The sequence below is a fragment of the Vanessa atalanta genome, chromosome 4, assembly GCF_905147765.1.
Source record: "Vanessa atalanta chromosome 4, ilVanAtal1.2, whole genome shotgun sequence".
In the NCBI taxonomy this organism is placed as follows: Eukaryota; Metazoa; Arthropoda; class Insecta; order Lepidoptera; family Nymphalidae; genus Vanessa; species Vanessa atalanta.
The window spans coordinates 11,224,701-11,246,504 of NC_061874.1; the positions used below are offsets into that span (position 1 = coordinate 11,224,701).

The 21,804-nt window shown below is 32.1% G+C and overlaps 1 non-coding gene across 1 annotated transcript; it reads right to left on the reverse strand.

The window, feature by feature from the left end:
- Positions 1-1,761: 1,761 nt before the first annotated feature.
- Positions 1,762-1,834, reverse strand: Trnak-cuu. Its single transcript has one exon. It is a non-coding gene; the product is annotated as a tRNA-Lys (tRNA).
- Between the last annotated feature and the right edge of the window lie 19,970 nt (positions 1,835-21,804).

A 21,804-nucleotide genomic window follows, 5' to 3' on the forward strand; every position in this document is an offset into this window, starting at 1 on the left:
CGCACAATGATCCACTCTAGTCTCAACGAAAATTCAATTGCATGGCGATCTGCATTCATTTGACACAGAGTGTAGTTGAAAAACGTTTACGTTATGCTAGTGGTGACTTTTATGTCCCAGTACAACGTGCAGGAATCTAATTACTGTGCTCCTGCCCGACTGTTGACATTGACGTTTTTTATTCTTACTTTACATGCATTTCGGACAGAAATTGAGGTTGGTGCAGAGCGCTTTTTATTCGAAAACTTTTCCCTCGATTTTGGTAGCATTTTCTCTCTCAGGCTAATTGAAAATTCTATCTGTTCACCGTGAGTTGTAAAGCGAAGTCGATCTGTCAAGCGTACATTTGTACGTATGTACGCTTTCCAATTCTGTGGATTAAGCCTCATGAGAAATGCGAAAGGATTGTTGTTTATACGATTCATTAACAATAATTAAATAAAAAAATACAATAGTATATAACAATACAACGTATTAACGCTGCAAATAATCATGCTCCTGAACTCTTTTCAATCGCGTTAAATTAGCTAGACCATCGAATTATGACAATTGGAAAAAAGAGAGTGAAATTTGACTTGGATTTGAACACGCGCTTGTTTACTTTAATATATCTTGTGCAGATTATGTCTCTCGTGAAAATAGCCGCTCTAATCGACATCGGACCGGAGAACATCATCGATTTAAGGAAAAATACTCTATACAACCCACAATTCTTGATTAATTTTGATCAGTTCAAAAATATTGTTTCGAACTATACAGATTTCGTAGCAAAAATTTGCACTGATTTGGCGAAGGCGAATAAATAGAGAAGCGACTACTCGATATCAACCGGTCTGGATTGGAATACTCACTCAACAAGTTTGCAATAAAATGATACATAATAAAAGTAATTAGTAAATGTTATTAGTTAATGAGATAAGAAGACGTAGGTACATAAAGAGACATCAATTTAATTCATAAATTCAATAAAAAAAATCAAATAAAATGATTGCACAAAAGATAAATAATTAAAAATTTATTTATCACAAGATCGTATAAGGTATGGGAAAATTCATAACTTTCATTCAGTGTTACATAAGTGACCAATGTACGATTATAATTTATCAATAAGTCTTACCAGCAAACTTTGTCCGTTTGTTCTTAATACCTACCTACAATGGCAGAAGTCTCGGAAGACGAGTCGAAAGAGCAATATTTATTTTATTTTAATAATCTTAGAGAGCCTATTTAAATAAAAGACACAGGAATATAATAAGCTTCAACTTATTATATTTTATTCAGTTGTAGACCAAAACTCCTGTTACATGTATATTTAAAAAACAATTCTCGTTACATTGAAGACTAACGAATAAACAATACAGGAGATGAGACTGACTTCCAAAAAAGCTATTCTAAAAACAGCTTAAGCACTTGAAATACCCTATGCGCTTACCTATAATTCAACCCGTGACCTTCGGTTAGAATCCTCATGTTTTATTTATACCGGAGCTGTGCTTAACATTTTCTTCGTAAAGAATTTGGGTGTAGAGATATGGTTATGTGTCGATCCTTCGAGAATTTAAGTTCACGACATGTTCTTTATAGTTTTTATTTGGATTTTACGATACTATCGAATATACTAGCTAACTCCCTTTTGATACATTAAAATGTCTTTTAATTATCTTTTATTTAAAAAATAGTATATACGACTTGATCATATTATTTTGTATATTTTAGACGAAATAAAAATTATCAACGATTTATTGGTTTTGACAAAAGTGACGCCCAACGTGGGGCTCGAACCCACGACCCTGAGATTAAGAGTCTCATGCTCTACCGACTGAGCTAGCCGGGCTTATATCATCTCTATAAAAAATGGCAATTACTTTCATGAATATATTCTCATAACATGGTCGTATTTATAGTCCCGACCCAACTAACAAATTAGATTTTTATCGTGCAATATTTTATTACATAATGAGATATAAAAAATATGCATACAAGGTTTTACTTATACTGTTCCGGTACATTTAATCGTGCGCCTTTTATTTTATCTTGAGTTTTTTCAAATATGATAATATCGTATTTAAATATAGTATTGGTGCAGAATAAAAAGAAACTTATAGAACTCTGGGCCGAGATGGCCCAGTGGTTAGAACGCGTTCATCTTAACCGATGATTTCGGGTTCAAACCCAGGCAGGCACCACTGAAATTTCATGTGCTTAATTTGTCTTAATTCATCTCGTGCTCAGCGGTGAAGGAAAACATCGTGAGGAAACCTGCATGTGTCTAATTTCAACGAAATTCAGCCACATGTGTGTTCCGCCAACCCGCATTGGAGCAGCGTGGTGGAATATGCTCCAAACCTTCTCCTCAAAGGGAGAGGAGGCCTTTATCCCAGCAGTGGAATATTTACGGGCTGCTAATGAATGATATAGAACTCGTAAAAAGAAATACAATCCAAATATATACAACCAAATTTTATTTTATAAAAAATTATATAGTATGATATACAAAAAAATAACACACTAATTTTCACCACTTTTTTATACGCGTAAACGGTTACTTTGGCTTATCTTTTACACGCGCAAGATGTATGCATGCATGTACATCTCAGTCCTCAAGGTTGATGGCGCATATCGTCAATGCTCCAACAACCTTAAGACCGATTGTTTATATTTCTTAGAGTGCTAATGTCTTATTGTGACCTTTGTTTTATTAAAAATCTATTAATAATATATATAATTTAGTATTGCTCACACATACCTACTTAATTAAATAACGCTTCAATTTGATTCCCTGGTTCCATGGTCTTAGTAGTAAGAATATAATTTGTACTAACAACATACACTTAAATTTTGCATAAATATTTATCAAAAATGATATTTTAACTAACATGTGTTTCTCAATAAATCACCAAACACTTAACGTGATATTTCATCCAGGTATTATAACAAGAACTGAAAACGTAACCGCACTTTATAATGAGTAAAATTAATTTAATTGTCATTTAAGAGCAACGAATCACGACAAATGGGAATTTAGAATTCCGTAAAAGAATTTAACTCTCTTTTAAAATGATTCGCTTTATAAACTCAACACGATGTAGAGTGATTTAGATGAATTGTTATAGTCTGAAATGAAACGGTTCAAGTATGATGTAATTAATGTAATGCTACGAACAATTAAACAAACAATTATTTTCAATAAATCTTTAATTAAACCATGATTAATGTATTACTAGCGACCTGACCCGGCTTCGCATGGGTGCAAGCTGATACTAATTATACTACAAAATGTCTTACAACGTTCACAGTTTTTCAGTCATACACTTGAAACCGCTATGTCCCTGCGTTTTAAATCTGTAATATCTTCTAAAATATTCATTTAAATTACATGCTGTAAGGACCATATTGATCGGTATTAAATGCACAATATATTTATGGTACTTAATTGGATAAGAATTAGTGCTGTATTGCTTAAAATCGCTTCGAAAATAAGCCATCATTTCTCGTAAAAAGTAAAGATTAAAAAAGGGGTTATTGTAGGTTATCCCTAATAGATAGAGAGAACTTTTTTGACAGCGTTTACAATGTAAGTGCCAAAAAAATGTTTATTTAGATCACTTTAGAGACCTCTATTATACATAGAAACCTTCCTCTTGAATCAATCTATCTGTTATGAAAAACTGCATCAAAATCCGTATCCGCATTTACAGGCCCGCTATAATATTTTTACTTTTTTTCGTTACAAAATATCATATTTTAAAAAACAGTATATTTTGGTTTTACTATTAATGCTTATCTATGAATGTTTTTAGGTTGGAAATAGTTTGACTACATGGACGTAACACATATGTACAAGCGATACCTTGAGAGAGAGGGTACCACAGGTTTTTAGTGGGTATTCTTATATTTTCTCAAAAAAAGGAAGTGTGATTGGTTAACAACGCAGTGTCTTTTTTCCGAATATGAAATAAATCATGACTGATAGATAGAAAATATAGATAAGGCTGACACGCGCAAAACAATGTTTACTAGTAATAAGACATTTATTAATTACGTAATGATAATTTTAGCGAATTTCGATGCTCTAAATAAGACATTAGGGTACATAACATTTCTCGAAAAATATCTCCTTTTTACTTACATAAGAGTCTATCAAATATGAATAATAGTCAACTCGTACATTATTCATAATAATGAAATTATTTTAGAAAAAGATCAGTTATACTAAAACTCTTCTGAGTCTAAGTTAACTCTTCAGAGTTAAAGTAGATAATGAACACATTGATGATGATTTTAATAAACAATAAAAAAATTAAATAATGTGTAAAACGAAATGTATTTTCGAGAACGAATAGAAATATTGAGCATCCGAAATGGAACAAAATTTGATGTATTAAATTCGGATTTACAAAGTATGGCGTACGTATAGGTTTTACCACCTTTCCTCGAGATAAAAGCATATATTTTTTAAGCCCTCTTTTCACATCGGTAACCTTACGTAATTAAGAAATATTAATAAATTATCTACGGCCCTAGAGGACCCTAAGAACGTAAATAAGTTAGTCTATGACACGCGAAAAAACAAAATGAAGTTTAGTTTTCTTTTTTAATATATTTGTTTCTCTATAGACTAATGTAATTATTCATAATATTGGATTTATGTAAACTGTTATATTATTTAATAATACTATAATACTATAATAATATATACTCTCAATAACTAATACACGTTTTCGTCCTTGTGATAAGCCTTGAACTTTGACCTTGTATTCCTACAACTCTTAAACAATATGGAAAGGAAAATACACTGTATATGCGATTATAAGTAAACCATTGTTAATTATCTAATATATATTCTCTTAATTTTATTTAAAATTATTTTTCCCATACACTATTGGAACCGTGATGGCCTAGTGGTTACAGGATGTGAACCTTAACCAATGATTCTGGGTTTAAGACCGGGGCAAGCACCACTGAATTCATGTGCTTTATTTGATTTCATTCATTTTATGTTTTGCGGTGTAGGAAAACATCGTGAGGAAACCTGTACGTAACGGATGGAGACGCGTGGTGGAGTAAGCTCAAAACCTGCTTCTCAAAAGGGAGAGGGGACTTTTGACCAGCATGTTATACCATCTAGGCATTGGGCTTAGCACTATATCTAATATCGCGACAAAACTTTAAAGAAATGTAAATAATATTGTTGTTTTCAAAAAGCGTTCTTAAATTATTAACACATCGTCTGTTCTGGATAACAGCAGTTAGTAGTTTGATGATAAGGGCTGTCTCCTGTACCCATTGTGACATGATTCATTTAACTTAAGCTTACCAAATCTACTTAACAAACTGATTACACTGCCTAAACTGGTAATTTAGAAGAAAGAAGAAGCATGAAATAAATTTCTTTATAAATAATTTAGGTGAAGGCCATGGGAGATATTTGAAAATTCAACTTCTAGGTTGAATTTAAAATGTAATGACTAAAAGCAATTGCACGATACAAGAGGTGGAATTCATCACTTTCTTCTTCTTGTTTGTAAGATCCTTTATGTATTCATATGTATACGTATATGTAATTATATAAATACAAAAAAAATAAGTAAATAAACCAATTCTAATATGTAATTTAATACGCATATAGTAAAAACAGCAAATTATCGGTATTGATATTATAAATGCAAAAGTCTGATACTCTTTCATGACTCAAACACTGAACGGAATTTAATAGAACTATGTATGTATTAATCTACTTGAATCCCAAGGAAGGACATAGGCTACATATATCTAGCACTTAGCGACCAATACGTAAACGCGAGTGGGTCCGCGAGCGACAATTTGTATCATATATACATCCAAAAAAGAGATATGAAAAATAACATACCTTACTTATATATAGTGATTAATTCGCAATAAAACACCACACAGACAATTTAAAAAGAGGCTCTTGACAGAAATTTTATATTAATTGGAATTGAGCTCCAAAGTCGAATAGCTTTTACAGACAACGAGGTATCAAAGGGTATCTTTGATCGTGAAAATGTAATATTTGCTATGTACTTATACAATTGTGTTCTTAACTCTCCTTCTGATAAAAATATATATTCCGATGTTTTTATAAAATTGTTTTATTGTGATGGAAACAAAGTTTCAACAATTGAGTTTCGCTCACCAATGTCCGCAACGGATGAACAACGTAATCAAATTGTGAATGAACTCGCGAAAAATCCTGCCCGACTAAAATATTTTTGGTATGATATATAGCGGTAAATTCTTTCAACTTTCCATTTAAAATTTTATTGTATAAAATTATTTTTTTTAATTTTTGGTGTTTTGACAAATTTTGAAGGCTAAGGTTCCCTATGTAAGATAAGATTTAAATTAAAAAAAAAAATAAACTCGACATTTCAATAGTTGTCCGTGTTCAAAAATTTGGTCGGACAAAGAAAAATTTGTCATGCTATTGGTGATGGTGTAGTCGACAATTCTCAAGATAGACCACTCAACTGCTAAGGTTATATATATATATATATGACGGCGGAGGGCCATCACCACCGTTATAGTTCATGGTTTTCTTATGTGGGCGTCGGTGGGTGATGTAGGATCAAGAAAACACACTTGTACAATCAACCACAGTATAATGACTCAGTAACACAGTTTAAGTAGGTGACCGGAATGCGCGATGGTTCTGTGACTGCACGCGTCGAACGCTCGGAGAGTAGTGATGTCCGACGTTCCCCTCTGGCGCATGCTTACACAAACTCCATCGAGTGCCGCTACGTGGCGCTGGCGTTCCGGAAACGATTCCATAACGTAGTCTCGAACGTATACCACTAGATGGCGTTGTCAGAAATAATTCACCATATATATATGTATATAAGTGTATGTGTGTGTGTGTGTGTTTGTATGTCAGTGTGTGTGAGTGTGTTCTATCCTCTCACTTTTATAATCCAATTAGATTGCAAATTCAACACGAACGGAGTTGAGGCTCAGCAAAAAGCTTAAGGTACTTCTCGAGGAACGGCAACAATGCCAAAATAAATCTGACTGACAATTGCTTACCAAAAACCTGCTAACTTTTTATTGGCTCCACCTGGTATTTGAACCCAGTACTTGGTTATTTGCAGCCTTATACGCTAGATGAGCAACTAACAGTTAGTACTGAATTTATACAAGTATCCATATAATATTCAATACCAATATCAAAAGACCATCAGGCGTAGGTCGTAAAAGATTTCATTACGTGTTTGTTGTGTCAACGTGAAATATCATCTTATAGTATTCGCAACTTGAAAATATAATACTTCCCAAGAACTAAGCTTCATTAAAAATGCTATCCAGGTCAGTTATAAAAGATTATAAAAGAAAATGATAAAAATTTAAAAGCGAAATTTGGTTAATGTTTTTTTTTTCTCCTTAAAATGTGTTTTTCAAATATCTGTAAGAACACATTTTCGTAATTTACGAGGCCATCATTTTTACATCAAAAAACAGTTTCACGTTTCGGCAAACAATTCCCAATGACATAGTGATGTGACATAACCCCGGTTACTTAGAGCGTGACAACGGCAACTTCATATTAATAATAATTAGTACGTACATAACGACATGTATACACTTATGGCATTCGTCTTAATTCACAAAATTAACAATTTCTGTTTATGATCTTACAAATGTAATTTAATAATCTGTTGTTTCGTCGTGTATGTTTCCTTGTCAAGTAGTTCAAACACTCAATATATTCCCTACGAAATGTTTCTTAATATAACTTTGTGTACGTGAATTATTCCTGGACTTCAAAAATTATGACAATCAAATCAAATCAAATCAAAATATACTTTATTCAAGTAGGCTTTTGAATCGTCGTTTATATAAACAAACTATTTAAAGTAAAGCTACCACCGGTTCGGAATGTAGATTCTACCGAGAAAAACCGGCAAGAACTCAGTAATTACTCTTTTTCAACATCTAAGATTACAGTCATGTTAGTTAAATATAATTATATATGTGTGTTATGTCTCCTGCCTGGAAGTCAACAAGTATTAATTCCACGCTTTTTTATCATCAACATAATCCTGTATCGAATAACATGCCTTCTTTACCAATGTATATTTTATAAATTACTTGAATCTATGAAACGGCAAAGTACACTATATTAGTGACGAAAATGACATTTTTACATTTTCATCACTAATTTAGTGAGATTCGTTTCGGATATATCATGGACAATGTTTTGTTTCTCTAAAATATAGCTTCGTATTAACGTTTGCTCGGTTTTTCAATAGGCATATAATATAATACCATTACAATGGAGGTGGGTGATGCTCCCGACTTCGCACGGGTGGTATAAGGGTGCTATAACGCTTATACCGTAATACATATCACTATTGATTTACGTAGCACATGCCAATGAAACTCCCGATCGGCATGATTTATTTCCAACATCTTCAAAAATATCATACGCAAAACCCATTCGCTCAAAATCACTCCGTACATTCGTGAAAATCCGTTTTATTGTTTAGTTTATGTGTATAATTTTTCAACATTTATTTAGTTCTTATTATGTATCAATAGATTTCACGGTTAATTATTTTCGTTTTTCTGAATCACGCTATCCTTTGTCAAAGGAAATAATATTAAGCTAGTAATACAAAATAATTAACTGTCTTTGTCTTGGGAACGAGTGGTGTTTTAATCTATATTTATACTTTGTTTATCGCATTCAGACAGACAGATGTAAAAGGGAAAATTTATTTTATAACATAGAATAATATTGATGAGGTCTGAGTTTTTGATCATGATCATTTAATGACAAAATTCAAATTATCGTGAAACAACATCTATAGTAGAATACTTCTAAACGTTTTACTTTTGTTATGCATCTTGGCTTAGGTCTCCTTTATAATTCTTCGCTCAAGCTGTTAAACTTGGAATAATCTACAAAATATCAGAAAGACATGCCCTGAAGAGCGTCATCAGCGAAGACATTTTTGATATAGATTTACTACAAAATTTAGAGTTTAAAGTTTTTTCTTGCAACTAACAATAGGTTTAAAGTTAATTGATTCCAATGGTTGATTGGTAGAGATTTCTTCAATCATTGAGTCCGCTTTTAATTTTAATTGGACAATGTTTTTGCTCAGTAAAGTCAATAAAATAGATATAATTTTGGTACCGTCGTTACTTCTGATTTCCATAACACAAGTGCTTTAGCTACTTACGTTGGGATCAGTGTAATGTATGTGATGTTGTCCAATATTTATTTATATTTATTTATTTATATTTTAATACAATATGTATTAGAGTAACCGTTTACAAAAATATTCAGTCGTAAATTGCCCTAATGTAACATAATTTCACAATTAGCAAGCAAATCCAACATAGGAATACAATGTTTGTTGTAACGCTAATATTAGCGTAGTTACCCGAACTCTATGCAGAATATACCCAAGAGTGTTCCTCGTAGGTAATTACATCGTCAGATCTTTTGTCCCGTAATATTTAAAGAGAATATAAATGCAACCTTTAGATATTATTTTAATTGTTCTTAAGTTTATGTAAATGTAATTTCTTTGCTTTTTTATTTAAGAACATCTTGTAGTAACTAGATAGTCTTTAGTTATTTAGAGGCAATACTCGATATTATCTTTAAGAATGTTTTTAATACATACGACAATAAATATAGATCTATTTGTTTGCCTTTATAATAAGGACGTTATTTATTCTGCCTTTTTGTTTTATGCTCCTTATGTCTTGCGAATTGTCAGTCAATTTTTACCGACTGCATATCATTAATAACAGTAAGAAAACAATTCACGACTAACCTTATATCTAAGGAATACATTTTAATAGACAGTATACCTGTAATGTAAAAAGTAAAAAAAGTTAAGTAAGGGAACAGCCTCTAAATGATAAAAATAAAAGGAGGCTCCTTTTCCATCGAGGAAAAGCTCTAAGCTCTCTTCCATCACACTGTATTTTCTTACTTTTATTAAAATTATCTACATTCAAGTTCACCCGCAATGATTTCCTTCACCACCAAGTACAATTTATAAACAAAAATTAAGCGCATGAAAATTCACTAGTACTAGCCTTAGTTTGAACCCGCAATCATCAGCAAAAATGCATGCGTTCTAACCACTGTGTCATCTCGGCTTATATTTCAAGGAAATTGAAAATTTGGAGAATTTTCACGTCTTATTATGTGCAAATTAATTATCTAAGTTTTTGATGTATTTAATACAAAATTACTTCATCGTATATACAGTATTAAATGATGTCAAGCAACTATAAATTATTACAATATTTGCATTTTCTATATAAACTTAAACTATAATAATCATTATATACTTTCGAATACACTAAAATTAACAAAGGCAAAATAAATTTCATAATGAAATAATAAAACCTTAATAACGGGAAAATAAATGTGGCTGAATATTCATGAGCGCTTCATCATTGTTATTTAAATTTGATACAAATTCGGCATAGTTTAAGTCCATCCCAATGACATTGAAAATTATAATTCTGTACGTGCGAAATACTCAGATCAGTCGTCGATTACAAATGACCCAATAACGATGTTGATAATGTCACAAATTTCAGGCAGACGAAATCCTTGGTCGGACTTGGTAATTTAAACATGAAAAATATTAATTCAATCAAAGTTTTATCTGTTTACATGCCTATCGAATTTGAATTTTATCTTTTATAACAAGTTTAATTTCTTTCCGCTCCGGATATAATGATTTAATCTCAAGTTCGAACGACTGAATACACACACAAGCACACACGAACACACACATTTATAGTCTTTTTCAAACTCAGAATCAAACTTTTGGAACCTAAAATATGGGCTTACATCCAAATTTAAATCTTAAAAATTATAAGCCACTACAAAAATAATCAAAGGGTTGGGTATAGAAGTGTAAAAATTATTGTTATCTTATAAACTGATCCGAAGACATTACAAGTATTATCATGAATCCAACCGGTATATCAAGTCTTGCATAATGTATGCTGTCGACAATCTGACACGGAGCCGAGTGTACTACTTACGAGGAATAGAATTTATGAACCGAAAAATACAGCTTCCTACGCAAGATATTGGATACGTGATGTAAATTTTTCAATCTGCAACATCTTATCGCTTCTTTACATAGTATATTTTTGAAAACTCAATCGCTATAAACATTTATTCTCGTATGTAGTCTAAAAATAATGTCTATCTTCTTGAATTATTTTTATATATAAATTCAGTCATAACTTATTTAATTATTGTAAAGGTGGTAGGGCGTCGTGCAAGCCCATCTGGGTAGGTACCACCCATTCATCATATATTCTACCGCCAAGCAGAAATACTTGGTATTGTTGTGTTTCGGTTTAAAGGGTGAGTGAATATAACTAGCACTTACCATCAGATGGCCTATTCGTCGGCCTACCGATTCTATAAAAAAAAATCTATAAATCTTTGATCTGTAATAACATTAATGAAATAGTTTAGAACAGAACAATGCAATAGTTACAATTTCTAACAATGCTATCTAAGTGCAAGAATATATCTATTTCCTTATAACGATTGTTAAAACTGATTTAGCCTCAGTTTCCGACCCTTGCTGATACAATCACTCGCTTGCTTTGAGCATCACAGTTTGCGGGCCGATGCTGTGATTATAATATGTGTTACATTATTCATATTTTTATCTAAAATAGTTGGGTTGATTAGTAATAAGTGTTACGGAATACCGCCCCGGCTTCACATAGTTAAAATTTATTAATAAAGAAAATTATTTAATACAAATATAATTTATACCCTCACTTAGGAATAATGCTTTCTCCAATGACAATAAAAAAAATGGATTATTAGGTCCAGAGATTACCCTCTACATACAAAGAAACATATATTTAATTCTTAAAATATTAGTAGAGATTTAAACCACCAAGCACTTCCCGTATCTTCTGTTCAAATTGTTAATTTTAACGTCACAACCTTTAAATAGAGAACAATATAACGCTCAGTTTTACCGAATCTGGTTTGTTACTCTTTGATAAACAAGCCAAGCTTAAACCGCTTTTGGCTTCAGATTAAATAAACAATGCATGACGGCAAAAGCTCTAACCGAATACGCTGACGTTTTCCAAAGTCTTGCTTTAAAATTTCACCATTTAGCTGCCTGAAATGTATTTAGTTGAGTAAATTTAGTTGTTAAATTCTCTTTCAAAGCTATTAAAACTATACATTACTGTTGCCGTGAATTACACTTGCCGTAAAAATATTATTATTAGTTAATCCGGTTTAATTTACTTTATTTGTGAAGGAATTAGGCATTCCTCGATGCGAATTATACGACGTGTTTCGACAAGATTATGATCTGTAACGTGGAGCGTAATCACGTCGCTAACTCATTAATCAATCTTCCTACAATTTATTAAGTATTCCCTAATATAACATTTAATAACAATATTAAGATTACGAAAATTTTATTTTAATTTAATAGTAAGAAATCATTCAACTAAATATAACAGCCTGTATATGTTCCAATCTCGAGGAGAAAATAGGATTTAATTACAAAATATATATTTGTTTTCAATGTATTCAAATTTCGACAAGATAATTAAACGCCTTAAATCGGACTAATTATAAAAACTGATAACTACGACGTAACGAGTAGAATCAAACTATGATTTAGATTTTTAATCAATACTATCATAAACCAAAACCTTCCACGAAACACGACGCATTGCATTAGCATTTTTTTTTTTTGCATTATCAGCCTGTAAATTTCCCACTGCTGGGCTAAAGGCCTCCTCTCCCTTGAGGAGAAGGTTTGGAGCATATTCCACCACGCTGCTCCAATGCGGGTTGGTGGAATACACATGTGGCAGAATTTCGTTGAAATTACACACATGCAGGTTTCCTCACGATGTTTTCCTTCACCGCCGAGCACGAGATGATGATAAACATAAATTAAGCACATGAAAATTCAGTGGTGCCAGCCTGGGTTTGAACCCGAAATCATCGGTTAAGATGAACGCGTTCTAACCACTGGGCCATCTCGGCTCTCAACACGACGCATTCTTTGATATTAGTTTTACGTACATTGTTTTAGTAGTTCTTTTCAGGCGAGCAGTACAAAAGAATGTATTTTCTTAATATAGACATTTATGTTATATTAATGTCATGTGGAGTCGATCGAATAGTGCATAGTAAAACACGATTGAAGGTTCCGTCGCATTACTATGTAAATTGGATTTCTGAGCGAGTGATACAATAGAGGTAGTCGTTGGTACAACTAATCGATGGAAGTTGACTATGCGATTTAGGGATTGATCACACCTGTTATATTGAGCGTAATGAAAATTTACGTCTCCTTATATTATCTCTAAAGCTACGGCCGTAACAGTTAAATCTGAAACTTTTTTAATTTTCGCTGGATAACGACGTATAAAAAACATTTTAAGATTTGTGAAGCTTGCGTATATAAAATATTATTTTTCACTGGTCGGTAGTTAGAACTTATTCATTTATGTAACTTTCTTAGGTAAGTTTTTTAGGGTTCCATACCTCTAATAGAAAATAAGATTAAATTATAAGATGACTTTGTTGTCTGTCTGTTCGTCTAACTCTGTGTCCGTCAAGACCATTTTTCTCGGGAGCGCGAAGAGGTATCATGTTGATTTAATACCAAATAATGAAATCCTTTGGACTCAGGGAAGTCTTCGCAATCAAAAACATGGCCGTTTATGCCGTATTTCCCATACATTTGCAAAGGGAAGAGATACATTGGAAGATAAATTCGAAAGAAGCTTTATTCGAACCAACGTCACAGGTAGAATAATTTATATGGAACGTTTATATTGAAGTACAAACATACAATGAACACAATCAGGTTTTAATTTCCAGTAATTCATTATTTCATATGTCACATAAATGTACTGTATATATTTTATCATGTAAAGTTATTTATCATGATGAGATATAATGATATCCTTAGAAATGGGATATAAAAATGTATACAACATCTAAGCGCTAAACTCTATTAACCTATGTGCGGAATATCGTCGGAAGCTGAATCTATCAGCTTTGTATAGACTATTCATGAAGCTACACCAATATGATGCAATTACATCAACTCACGATATATTCCCCAGGGCGCTTCTAGCAGATAATTACATAGATTGATGTATTGACCGCACGAACATTTTGAATGTCAGTCATTATATTTTAAAAATCAAACTGCATACGAATATTGTAATAAGGTAAGGTTGATTTATCAGAATTTACCCAAAAACTATCAATCTCTTCCGCCAATCAGCGATAGATTGTAATTTTGTATTCCGATTGTAGGGTTTAGTGAGTAAGTACAGACACAAATGACATAACGTAATTCCCAAGGTTGATGGCGTATTAGCAATTTAAGATATCTATGGGTGGTGATCACTTACCACCAGGTGGCTCACATGCCGGTTCGCTTCCCCCATCGTATACAATGAAATGTCATAAAACTTTTAAAAGACAGAATATATTAATTAAATGGAGCATATTTTTTAATAAAAGTGTAAGCGTGTTAAAATGGGAGGCAACTCTGGAGCGCAATTCCGCAACACAATTCCTAGAATTCCGTCTAGAAGTCTGGTTCGCATACAATTTGCGAAGTGTTTTAAGAATCTCGTTTCCCTTTTTTATCCGTATCAGCATAAGCTGTAATTACATAAAAACTCTACAGATCTGCCCCGCAGGTATTGCATTTGGAATGAAAAATAGCGTATGTCACTCTCTGGTTCATAAACTAATTCCATTTAAATCACGTCGATCCGTTGCTTCGTTACTCCGTTAGGACAAACTGACAAAAAAATATTCCACATTTATAATATTAATTTTAATAACTGCTAAAAATTAATATACTTATATAATTAATAAAAAATGTATAACTTTGGATTGTAATTTTTTTTAATATTTTTTACAAAGCTAATTCGCCACTAAATTGGGAAATCAGTAGTTATGTCAAACGTTTACCTATATTAATACTAACATACTCACCCGTAATTCATTCCTAAGTGGAACACAGTACTAAGTTTTGGTTTAGGATATAGTTATGTTAAACCTTGTTAAAGCGGTCTTGCGCGAGGTTGAAAATCTCGTTAATATTTCAAATATTTTTTCCAAAATTTAATAAATAGATTTGACTAATACAAAAACCACATTATTCGTAAGTACGACTTAACTTAACTTACGACGAAAAAAAATATTAAATTACTTTTTTTATATTATTAAACAACTGATATTTTAATAATGTAATCTCGAGCAAGCAGTACGCATTTATTATTCGAAGGAAAATAAAACGAGATTAACAAACATTGTCACACTTTTGTGTCAGGCCGACGAGCGTGTCATACTTCGTGACGTAAACATGACGCAGGGTATCTCTAGTGATAATGTCTTATGAAACACCTACATGGCACTAGTAATTACTGTGTCACAAACTGCCTATCTGCATTTCAAAATGACATATTGCCGTTGAATTATATAAGCAGTACAGCTGGTAGAGTTTTACTCTTTACTTAAGGAGATGACTTGGAGTTTATTCCACCATACTGTCCTACACGTTGCGGTACATTTCATTTGACACATGAAAATGGGAAAAATAAATGGAACGCAATATTAATATTTTCAATCAATGCTAAATACAACATCCACACTGAAAAAATAGGTACATAAATGTATTTTTGCATCAATAATATTTCTACGTTAATTTTACTCGCAAGCTCATACGCAGCAGTACCATTAGATACTGCCACAATTTGCTTGGCTATGCTTGCTATACCGTTCAACTGAACGTCATGACTATCGTGAACATTTGATCGGAGAATATTTTAGTGAAAATCGTTTTTGGATTATAGTTTTCCGTTACTTTGTGGTAGGGCTTTGTGCAAGCCCGTCTGGGTAGGTACCACCCACTCATCAGATATTCTACCGCCAAATAACAGTACACTGTATTGTTGTGTTCCGGTTAGAAGGGTGAGTGAGCCAGTGTAATTACAAGCACATAACATCTTAGTTCCCAAGGTTGGTGGCGCATAGGTGATGTAAGGAATGGTTAATATTTCTTACAGCGCCTTTGTCTAAGGGGGGTGTTGACCACTAACCATCAGGTGGCCCGTATGCTCGTCCGCCATAAAATATATCTATATAAGAATTGCAACGCCTGCTAGTATAGCATAATTATGAAAAGTGCTTCTTATGGTTTATGTTCACATGTCATCGGATTACGTGCTCTTTCTGGCCCGTCTATGTATATTTATAATATCAGAGTAATCTTTAATCCGATGTACTATGGTGCGTGGCAATAGCTGAAATAGACTTGTACATGAACTGATATACCCAAGCGTTACATCATGGCTCGCATAATGTATGCTGTCGACAAACCTGACACCGAGGCGACTCTATTACTCAGAGGCATAGAATTTATGAACCGAATAATACTGAGTTGTAAGGTATTGAAAACGTGATATAAATATCTTTTGAATTTTCTTTATTTTATTACCTATTAGTTAAAATGTTGTTACACTTTTTCAAAAAAGATTATGTTTTTATTATTTGATAGGATAGGTAGGAAGTACTATTCTGTTCATTTTTATTTTTATTAAATAGAAAGTGTCACTGTATCTATTTTAATTTAGACAAACATACCGCATGATGCAGACATTACAACGGCCCATAGACATTAGCACTGTACGTAATAAAATAGGTTGTATATGTGGTATACTAGTAATTATTATTATTTGTAGATATAATTGAAGATATTTTAATTTCATAATTTCACTTATTATTGCAATTATAATGAAGTCACGGAAAATAATGAAGACAGTGACAATTCGCTGCGTATTTATTGCACGTATTAATAAATGGACGAATAATAATAATTATGTTTAATAACACTACACAATAATAACATCGTAAAATTTCTAAATTGTGTTTTTGCAATTGCTGTTGAAACACTTGGGCCTTGGAGTAGTCGTGCAAAAAGCTTCATCAAAAGTATAACACCTCGCCTTATTGCCTCCACTGTGACAGGAGGGCTAGTTCGTTTTTTGCCCACAGGATCGGAATTGCGATTCAAAGGGGAAATGCTGCTGGTTAATAAACTCGTAATATTATAATAAATAGCTTAAAAAACTAAAAAACATGCTTTTAGCACGCACTAAAAATTACAAAAGCAAACCTTTTCATTTAATACCCATATCATGGGGGTGCATTTCAAATAGCCTGTCCGCCATATTGGTTTTAAGTCACGTGACTATTTTTTTCGTATTCCTGGCAGCAAGCCCTTTCATTTGATACCCATATCATAGGAGTGCATTTCAAATAACCTGTCCGCCATATTGGATTTAAGTCACGTGACTATTTTTTTCGTATTTCTGAGAGCCAACCCTTTCATTTGATATCCATATCATAGGGGTTGATTTCAAACAGCCAGTCCGCCATCTTGGGGAGGCCGCCATATTGGATTTGTAATGAAGTTTCTTAGCTAGTCATGTATTGTCATCAGAACTCAGAGCGTGTGCAAAATTTCATCGTAATCGAAGATCGGGAAGTGGGTCAAGATTCTAAGATTTTCTTTCACACATAGTTACAAGAAGCTAATATAAGCGTGTTAAAAATAAAGAAAATTGTGTTATTTATGTACGTCGCATATACATTTAAAAGTTTATTTTCGCGCTACTTTAGGATATACGACGAGCCTAGCTATTGAAAGTTTGTGTACAATTATGAATTTTGCATTTATGAATGGATTGTTTCTTAAAATTCTAATAGATATAAGTTAAGAGTTCACATACTTCAATTTTATCTTTAATTTATAAAAAAATACACATACTAATTTTATTGTGAAATATAGTTCAAAATGTGTCCACGCCTTTATGGACACAAATTTTGAATGATCTTTGCCAAATTAAACATTTTATTATTAATCAGTTAGTTATCTGACCACCCATTTCAACGAACTACAATCTATATAAAAATGTATTGAGTAATTTAAAAGAAAGAGGAGATACAGACCAAAACAGTGACTGACTTTGTATTATACTATTTATATATCTGTAATATATTAGTAGAGTTATATCTTTATGGTATGGTTGCTCTGCTATAAATGAAAATTACCGTGTCTATGGATAGTGACTACTTGCTATCACGCTTAACCATTTAGCTACTATAAATAAAAAATAAAAAAAATATATCAAACTTCAATGACAACAAGAAATATTGAGCGTTGAATATTCATGACTGCTATGTCATTGTTATCTGGTGTCCATCCAATAGTGCATAGGTTAAACACTATTAAAGGTCCCGAGACATTAGTATGCAAATTGGAATTCTGTGCGTACGGAACAGTCGACGTAGTCATTTATTCTACCACAACTAATCGATTAAGCTACAAGTTTATCATGTATACAACACTATAATTATTATGCCATAGACAAATTAAAAAAAAAAACATACTTTCAAGCAGGTTTTGGCGAGCAATTATTAAATACAATACGATATTTTAATTATTTCTTACTCTGGCTAGAAATCAACGAATACTACATTCTACACTTTTTTATTATCTACATAATCATTTATTGAGTTATGCCATTGTTAACCTATGTTTTCTATATAATCTTAATATACAAATTGGCAAATCTAAAAGTATTTGAGGAATTTATTTATTACTGAGTTAAATTTAATATTTAAGCAATTAAAATCTTCTGCAATACAACATTTATTAAAACGTACCTTAATTATAATTACTCAACCGATTATCGATAAATTTTGCATACATATTGACAGGAGTACACAGGAGGAAAAAGAGTAACTAAGACCTTTGTCACACGCGAGCAAAGCCTCGGGCGTCAAGTGCAAGTAGAGCAGTTAAAAAACTTTCTAAGTAAATTACACGTTGATACACGTCGGGACGTAACACCGAAATTGATTTCAGATCAATGTAGCGATAAAACAAAGCCGTACAGCACGAAGTAATTATGATTACAAAAGAGTAGTTACCAGTAAAATGTTTCACTTCCGTACAAAAGCCTATGGAATTGATGTTTATTTTACCTCACTCATCGTGTAAATTCAAGCGGGTATACTTTTTGTTTCGAAATTTAAAAAAGTGTATTTTTCGCTTTAAAAACGTTACCAAACGCTGATTGTTGGAAACTAACAATACTTAAAGTATTTTTTTAGTTTTCATATAAAACCTTTTTACTAGATAGAGAATGAACAATATTTAGGTAGTATAATATATTTGCTATTTCTCAACTATATGTTACTAAAATGGAAACTGGAATGGAAGCGAAAGTATATGAAGAAATAAATGTCACGATACACTTTTCTATTTATAATATACTTATTTAAAATATCAAAGACTCAATTATTTAACTATAACAAAAAATCTTATGTTAATAGCAAAAAAACCATAGTTATGAATATTCAACGCTCAATATTTTTTGTTGTCATTGAAGTTTAATATTTTTTTTATTTTTTATTTATAGTAACTAAATGGTTAGACATGATAGGAAGTAGTAGGCGTTTTTTTTAGGGGATACTATTTACTATTAGGTGGTACATTTGTTAATCTCTATATTTCATAAAAAGACCCACTCTAGCCAGTTGTTCTAAAAAAAAGAGGCGGGGACGATTGGATGCAACATTTTCAGAACTGGAGCTTTGATGAACTTTGGGAGAGGCCTATGTCCAGCAGTAGATTACGATTGGCTGATGATGTTTATATTTGTAATACCTAATAATACGCGTCTAACTGTAGGAACAGGTCTCTGGGACGGTGAGTCGTTAGCACATACCACGAAGGAGAAGTCTGGGTCTCTCTTCTAGATGACCGAGGAAAGTCAGTACCAACAAATTCCGCGGTATAATACTACGTTCCGTACTCAGATCCATTCAATTAAAGAACTGTAGCAATCACCTACTTGATCTCCAAGATAATGGAGTCCATAATAACTGCCAGCTCCTGTGGTACCTAGAGGAGCCCTCGCTGTGATTAGTGTACAAAAGTACGGTTTCCGTTAGGGTCACATGAATTTGCAAATTATCCGCTAAAAAGTCACCATTTTTAAAAATCTACAAACTCAACATATTTTATGAATGAGTACAAAATTACAAATTAAATAACATTTACTTTTTTTAATTTATTTTCCAAAGAATATTAAATTTTATTTAGTCTTAAACGTATAGTAAGTATAATTAGTAATGTATTACCAATGAAATAAAGGAAAATATTTCGATATTTTTTTCCTTAACTTAATGGAATATCGAGTGACCTTCTTAATACACATTTCGTAACAGGATATAAAAAACGAGTAACCGAAATTTATTTAATTTGACGTAAATATAGGAAACTTATTTTATTATACAAAATAAGATACGTTTTTATTTTTGTAACAATAGCACGTAGAATAGTAAAATACTCTCTATAATTAATATTATATGTAAATATCCTATATAAAACTAAAGTTAAAAATTATAATCCTTTTTAACTTTTTAAGAGATTTTCTTTTCATGTTTCACTAATGTCTTGTTTATATAATTTATTATTTCTTTTAATTGTCGCCCTCGATATCAAATCATTCTCGTAGAATATGTTTTAAGACGCTAATCGCATCAGATCACACAACAATGTACTGGTAAGTAGACAGAGACGACACACACGTACTTCAGTAAAAATAGGTCATAAGTGCCAAGATTAATTGGTAACATAATTACTTATGAACAGCGTTTGTACTCTAAGTCATTACCAAAAATTGAATAACACATTACCCTTGTCGTTTGAACATTTGTGTTTTGCGATGAATATTTGATTAAGTAATGTCAATCATAACGGAATTAATGAAATATTATGAATCTAAACACGCAAAGCAGATAATGCGAGTAATAATAACAATTTAGACTTGTTGATTTGGACTGTTAACGCTTGAACAAGTGTGCTACGTTGAATACAAAATGTATACACATTATGCAAATGGAATATTAGCAATACAGTGTATAATTTATTATATAAATCTATATTAATATATGAGGAGGTTGGTTAGAACGCGTGCATCTTAACCGATAATTTCAGGTTCAAACTCAGGCAAGTACCACTGAATTTTCATGTGCTTAATTTGTGTTTATAATTAATCTCGTGCTCGGCGGTGAAGGAAAACATCGTGAGGAAACCTACATGTGTTTAATTTCAACGAAATTCTGCCATGTTTATTCCACCAACCCGCATTGGAGCAACGTGGTAGAATATGCTTCAAACCTTCTCCTCAAAGGGAGGGGAGGCCTTAGCCCAGCAGTGGGAAATTTACAGGCTGCTAATGTATATGAGGAGATGTTTTCATTCTAATGCCTTCATGAAAAAACTTTGTAACTGGGCTTCGCAGTTTCTCTAGTTTAAGTTATGAAGTAAATTTCATAATCTGGTACATGATTTAGTAATGTATATATGAAAAATATTATTTAATGAGTATTATCATTTGACGGCTTGATGATTTAATAGATTATAATATTAAAAGGAATATCGGCAAGGTACTCATATGTATGTTCAATACGTTAGGAACCAAGTTACACTTACTGCGTACAGTTATAAGCATTACGAAAATAATTATATTAATTAAAGTTTAATATAAATCTCAAAGTTCAAAAGTAGCTTCGTTTTGTGACTTATGTTTTAGACAATAAATCTACTACTACCGATTTTTTTTTATATATAGGATTAAGTTTAACTAGATACAACTCATATAAAAAAAGGACTTTAAATATTATGTTTTTTTTGGGGA